The sequence below is a fragment of the Echinops telfairi genome, unplaced genomic scaffold, assembly GCF_000313985.2.
Source record: "Echinops telfairi isolate 266 unplaced genomic scaffold, ASM31398v2 ScPeMD7_7468;HRSCAF=8506_0, whole genome shotgun sequence".
Taxonomy (NCBI): domain Eukaryota; kingdom Metazoa; phylum Chordata; class Mammalia; order Afrosoricida; family Tenrecidae; genus Echinops; species Echinops telfairi.
The window spans coordinates 51,181,402-51,188,186 of NW_022111369.1; the positions used below are offsets into that span (position 1 = coordinate 51,181,402).

Consider the following 6,785-nt stretch of genomic DNA (forward strand, 5'->3'; position numbering starts at 1 on the left):
CTGGTCCTGTAGGGCTCATCCGGCCTGGATTCCCTGTATTTCCAGTTCCTATCTGTACCAGTGTACATCCTCTGGTCTAGCCAGACTTGCAAGGTAGAATCCGTGTCATGATAATGGGAGCAGGGAGGAAACATTTAGGAACTAGAGGAAAGTTGTATTTTTCATCGTTGTTACATCGCACCCTGACTGGCTCATCTCCTCCCCGAGACCCCTCTGTAAGGGGATCTCCAGTGGCCTACTAATGGGCTTTGGGTCTCCACTCCACACTCCCCACATCATTCACTATGGTAAGATTTTTTGTTCTGATGATGCCTTGTACCTGATCCCTTCGACACCTCGTGGTTGCATAGGCTGGTGTGCTTCTTCCATGTGGGCTTTGTTGCTTCTGAGCTTGATGGCCGCTTGATTACCTTCAAGCCTTTAAGACTCCAGATGCTATACTTTTTGATAGCGAGGCACCATCAGCTTTCTTCACCACATTTATTTATGCACCCATTTGTCTTCAGTGATCCATTCGACACTTCGTGTTCACACAGGCTGATATGTTGTTCCATGTGGGCTTTGTTGCTTCTGAGCTAGATGGCCGCTTGTTTACTTTCAAGCTTTTAAGACCCCAGACGCTATATCTTTTGATGGCTGGGCACCATCAGCTTTCTTCACCACATTTGCTTATTCACCCACTTTGTCTTCAGCAGTTGTGTCGGGAAGGTGAGCATCATAGAATGCCAATTTACTAGAAGAAAGTATTCTTGCGTCGAGGGAGTACTTGAGTGGAGGCAGGGCCTATATTTTCAATCACATGCATACTCACCTCACTGTGAGGTGACTAGATAATGTCATGGTATATAATAAGAACATAGGTCGAAAGCAGGAAGCTTGTATGTAAGCCATGGGATGGCCACACTGTTTTTCCCAATAAATGACATTCACCAAGAGTGAGCCTGCCATAATGTCAAGTGTAGTGTTCAGGACATAAGTGTATGTGCAGTGTTCTCTAAGCTATGCAAGAATGTGCGTAGAAAAGAGACTACAGGGAAGCAGCCAAAATGCCAACCGTGGTTATTTCCCAATGAGAACAGGAAGAAGACGATTCCATTACCTTCGTCACATATTCAGGTGACCGTCAAACACTTGAAGAAATGCTTGTGACCGTTAGAAGGGGTGTCTGAGAGTCGGTGCTTCCACCTGAGTCTTACAGGATGGCCTGAGGTTGTATGCAAATACTGCCAACTGAGACCTTTTAAAACAATTTAGTGGTTTGTTCATTACTGTTTGAGTAGCCTCTCTGTTTCTTGGAACTTTTTAATCTAAAGGTAATGAAAACAATTATTCACCTGCTCTGAGTTCCCACGAATTCAGCAGATTCTGAGTTGCTTACAAATTAATAGGACTATATCTGAAGAAAGGAGGCCTGGTGGCAGAGTGGGTAATGCATCCAGCTGCTAACCAAAAGTTCGGCAGTTCAAACCCAGCGGTGGCTCCTCAGGAGAAAGATGAGGCAGTCTGCTCATGTGAGGACTACAAGTCTCAGAAACCATAGGAAGAGTTCTATTCTGTTCTATAGCATCCCCACGAGTTGGAATCGATTTGATGTGAGTGAGATTGATTGATTGGTATCTGAAGTAGAGTTCACAGTGTCTAGAAAACAATTTAAGATTGAAAGGTGCCAATTTCAGGGGTTCAAATAGCTTGCTAACGAAATGGCCGAGCTCATTTGATGACGGGTTTTTGAATTTGCTTTACGATGATAAGAAAAACAGACCTCACAAAACATTTGCCAATTCAACCTTGGCTGCATGTTCAGATCAGTCATATGGGGTAGGTTCATCATGTTGAGTCATCACACCCCCACCCACCACTGTCACCATCATCATTTCTAGATTATTCCACCATAACTAACAGAACCCTCATGTCCTCTGAGCTAAACGTTCCTTCCCTCCCACACCTGGTAATCACTAGTAAACTGTGGTCCCTGGACATTGGCCAATTTCATATGTAAGTGAGACCACTCACTCCTTTCACTTCTGTGACGTCCTTCCCTCAGCAGAATGCTGTCCAGCTCCGTCCCTGCTGTTAGACGGATCAGGAGTTCATGGCTCTTCCGACCGAGGGCCGCTCTTGGCCTGTCGACACCACACTCGGTTTCTCTTGTCTTCTGTGGATGGGTAATTAGGTTGTCTCCACCTTTTAGCTGTCATGAGCAATGTGACAGTGGCTCTTGGTGTCCAGGTTTCTGTTTTCATTTCTTTCAGGGACAGACCTAGGATTGGGACTGCTGGGTCATAGGGCACCGCGGTGTCTCACGGTGTGCCACAGCAGCTGCACAGTTTTGTATGCTCACCAACAATGGGCAAGGGTTCCAATTTCTCCACAGACTTTCCAACATCTGTGGTTTCCTTTGTGGAGGTCATAGCCATTCTGGTGGGGGTGCCGGGGGTTATGAAGTGGTATCTCATTACATTTTCATTTGCATCTGCTTATGCTAAGTGAGTTAAAAAAAAGTTTTTACCAAATGTTTGAAATGACTCAATTGAGCCATTAACGAAAATTGGGGGGTTGGGTGGGGCGGATGTACAATGCACATGTACATCCTTCCAAAAAAACTAAACCGATCCTGAAAGGCTGCCACAGGGACACTGTAACTCGTGGGCTCTGTTCCCCTCTGCTGAGCCTCAGGGATAAATTTTGTTACAGACATTGAGAAAAAAAAGACAAAACTAAAGCGAATTATGCCGTGCATGTTCCCACTATGCTAGTAACTGTCACACAAGCAGAATTGATAGATCTTGGGCCTAGCCTTTGTAATAATTCTAGTACTTCTTTAAACATGTCTTGGGATTAGCAGCTGTCAGCAGTTAGGTCTGAAAACAGATTTGGTTACAAGAGTGGAAACTGAGCCAGCCGAGTCCTGCCATTTTCACCTGTAGGCGAGAGAGAGAGAGAGAGAGAGAGAGAGAGAGAGAGAGAGAGAGAGAGAGAGAGGAAGGAATAGAGAGGGAGACCCTGCCTGGGGTCAGAGGGACTTCGGAGCTGTTTCTGCCACCTGGAAAAACTGTGCCTTCAAGGCCAAAGATGTGGGGAATGCAGTTTTATGAGAGATATGGCCATTCTAAATAGAATAAGGGCTGGGAGGGGGAAATGCGGGGCTGGTATGAAGGGCTCAAGTAGAAAGCACATGTTTTGAGCATGGGGAGGGCAGCAATTGTACAAAGGTGCTTGACACAATGGATGAATGTATGGATTGTGATAAGAGTTGTACGAATCCCCAGCGAAATGATTTAAAAAGAAAGAAAGAAAGATATGGCTGTTCTAAATATAATAAAGGCTTAGTCTGGGACCTTTTAACTTTTCAAATGAAAATGAAGAAAGAACCACCAGCCTTTCACTGAGAAGGACGCCACCACTCAGTGAAGAGGGGGCCTGGACAAAAGAGGAAGGCCTGGGAGATGGTTTGCCCTGTGGCTGCGACAGTGGGCTCAAGAATGGGAGCAATTGCGAGGAGGGCGCAGGTCGGGCTGTGCTCACTGTGGGCTGGAGCAGAATGGATGGGGTCTAACCACAGCCACCTGTAACTGTGTGACATGAGCTGTACAATCTGCTCTGAGTGTACATCCAGAGATACCATCGAGAAAAACGTTGCCACAGCAAGAGGGAGACCAGCCCGACTGCAGCCAAGGTGGGATTGACAGACAGATGCTAGGGGGAGGGCCTGGTGGTCACTGGCAGCGGGTAGTGGCTGTCACTCGAGGGAGTTTGGACCGGAAAAGAGTAGGTGAGATTGCCCATGGAAAGCAAGTGGGCGGAGGGGGACAGGAGATAGTCAACCAGGGAAGGAAAGCTCAGGGAAATCTGGAAAGAAGCGAGTGTACGGTACGCTGAGAAGCTTGAGTTCAAAGAAGGAATGATCTCCATCGAAAAGCTCACTGGAGTCGACAGGCCAGTTAAGAACCACAATGCACCTTTGGGATTTCCCAATTAGGAGGACTTGGGTGACAACCTTCATGGGAGAATCTTAATGACTCCACACTGTGGTCTTACAATCAAGTCTGGCTGGGCAGTGGAAAGTAGACACAGCACCGGTAGCGGTTGCCTGGTGTAAGACACATCTGTGTGAGGAAGGCCGAGTTGTGCTCTGGGAGTGTGGGAAGGAATGTCTACATATGGTTGTCCAGTGTAGGCAAGTTGGTTTTGTGACCCACGAACAACAGGAGACACTGCCCCATCCTCACGTTGGTCTTACGTTTGAGCTCAGGCATGTAGCTGCATTTCAGTCCCTCTTGTTGAGGTCGTCCTCTTTTTGGCTACCCACTGGTTTACCAAGCACAGTGTCCTTCTCCAGGGACTGGCCTCGCCTGACAGCGTGTCCAAAGTACGTGAGACGAAGTCCCAGTATCCCTGCCTCTAAGGAGCACTCGGGCTGTGCTTCTTCAATGACAGATTTACTTCGTTTCTTGGAGTCTAGAGTGAGTGTGTGTCGCAGTGAAAAAGAAGACCCTCAGGCTCCACGGGGCTGCTACAATGGGCTCAGTGAGAAGAACAATTGTGATGATGATGCAGAACCGGCTCTGTTCCCTGCTGTGGTGTACAGAACCAATTTGAGAGCACCTAAAAACAACATGAGATGCTGCCTGACTAGCGCTCTACTTCATGTATATATACATCCACTCGTTTAATGTATACGTATTTACTACCCCTTTAAAATATCCATTGGGTCTCTACTGGGAGTCAGGCACTGTGCCAGACTGACGATACACGGAGGTTCCCCTCTGTGTGCCCATGTATATTCAGGGAGCCAAGACATCACTGTGGGGGCTTGAGATCTTGTGGACAAGTTAACTTCGGACACATCACTTTTGCACTCAGTGGGACTACGAGTGAAGACCACCCCCTGCCACTGCCACCCAGTCGGTTTTGCCTCCTGCTGTTGGTGCCACCGTGCTCATTTGGACTCTGGGAACCCCATGCACAGCAGAAGGACACACTGTCGAGTTCTGGACCATTCTTACAATTGTCCCGATGTTTGAGCCTGTTGCAGCCATGGTGGCCATCGTCTCCTTGAGGACCTCCTCTTGTTCACTGACCTCTACTTTTCCAGCCATCGTGTCCTCCTGACAACCTGTCCAAAGTGGGTAAGATGAAGTCTCACCATCCTCACTTCTAAGGAACATCCCAGCTTTGCTTCTTCCAAGATGGATTTGTTTTTCCAACTCTTAGCGACCCTCTATGACAGAGAACTGCTCCCTATATTAGCACCCCACCCGAGGGTCCTGGTCTTGCTTCTTTGCCAACTGACATGAAGTGGAGGGGACACAGGGTGCCAGAGAAACAGAAAGGGAGTTGATTGTCTGGGCATTCAAGGAGCTATCAGTAAGCCTGGCGACCAAAATACCAGAGACTCTCTGAAGTGGAGGGGGGCCCCTGACTCTCTTTATCCCCTCCGACTTTTGAGATGTTTGCCTTCTTCCTGCCCTTCCCAGACATAGACAGAGATCTGGCTGGTGAGTCGTGCTCTCTAGATAAACCATCTGCTTGAAAATAGGCTTGCGGAGAATGGTGGGTCGGATGACATGTTCCTTTCCGGGTGGTCTTGGATGGGGGTTAGTTGGAGGGTGTGGCTGTGTGGACCACGCTGGACCACGCTGACGCTCAGACTTGGAAGGGTGTTGGGAGGGACTGGACGGTTTAGATCGAGCTGGGTGGAGAGCCAACTTATCAGCAGCCAGGCTAGAAGTCACCTACCAGCCCACTCAGGGGGAAAGATGAGGCTCTGTGGGTGCCTGACCCAAGCCATGGTATTTTCAGTCACCTCCCTGTGTGTGAAAGTTGGACATGATCCATATTTGGTGCGATTTTTGGTCATTTTTAAGCAACTGGTAAAGCAAGGTATTGGGGTGAGGTCTTTCAGTACATGGATTACTTACAACTACGTTTCTAGCGTGCTTGGAACACAGTAAGGGCTGAATGGGTCAGTGGGGGTTTGGGGGTAGGATGTGAAGAATCTTTTGGGGAGCAGACAGCGTTATCTTTCTCCTGTGGAGTAACTGGTGGGTTTGAACTGTGGACCTGCGCAGGTAGTAGCGCAGTCCTTACCTGTTTCCTTTTGCGGCAGAGAGGGGTCTTTTGTATTGAATTCGGTGATCTGAATGTACAACCAGGAAGCTCCTTAGAAGTCTCTGGCGACACTTTTTCTAACATCCTTTGGACATGCTGTCAGGATAGACCGGTCTCTGGAGAAGGGCATCCCACTAGGTCAAGTAAGTAGACAGGCGGCGACAAAGAGGAAGACCTTCAACAGGACGGATGGCCCCGTGGCCATGACAGTGGGCTCAAACGTCACCACCACTGTGGGGATGGTACAGAAAGGATCCCGCGGTGTTGCCTTCTGTTGTGTGTATGGTCACTGTGAGTTGGAACCAGCTCCAGGGCACCCAACCACACACACATATGTATGTTCAGTAAGCCAGCTGCGCTTAAGCCCGTGAAGGTGGTGCTGTGCTATTTGCTAGGAGGGTGATGTTGACAGCCACTCCCCAGGGGGATTGCTGTGCTTGGGAGTGAGCGAGGCAGCGATGGCATTGTCAGGCTTGATGGGTCACATCATTTCAAGAAAGCTCTTTCTTGGTGAACCCGTTTCTTTGAACCGGTCTTCACGTCTTCCTACATTTGGGTTGTTAAGGGTTTTAAGTTTGTTCCAAAATGATTGCACTTTGAACGTCGCCACGGCTGTGACGTCATTAACTAGAATGCCTCTCCTTCTCTCCCCCCTCCCCCAGGGATCTGCATCC

At 48.4% G+C, this 6,785-nt stretch overlaps 1 non-coding gene across 1 annotated transcript; it reads left to right on the top strand.

Moving 5' to 3' along the window:
* Positions 1-2,564: 2,564 nt before the first annotated feature.
* LOC115873398 lies at positions 2,565-2,700 on the top strand. The gene has a single exon (XR_004048395.1). It is a non-coding gene; the product is annotated as a small nucleolar RNA SNORA5 (small nucleolar RNA).
* Positions 2,701-6,785: the final 4,085 nt, after the last annotated feature.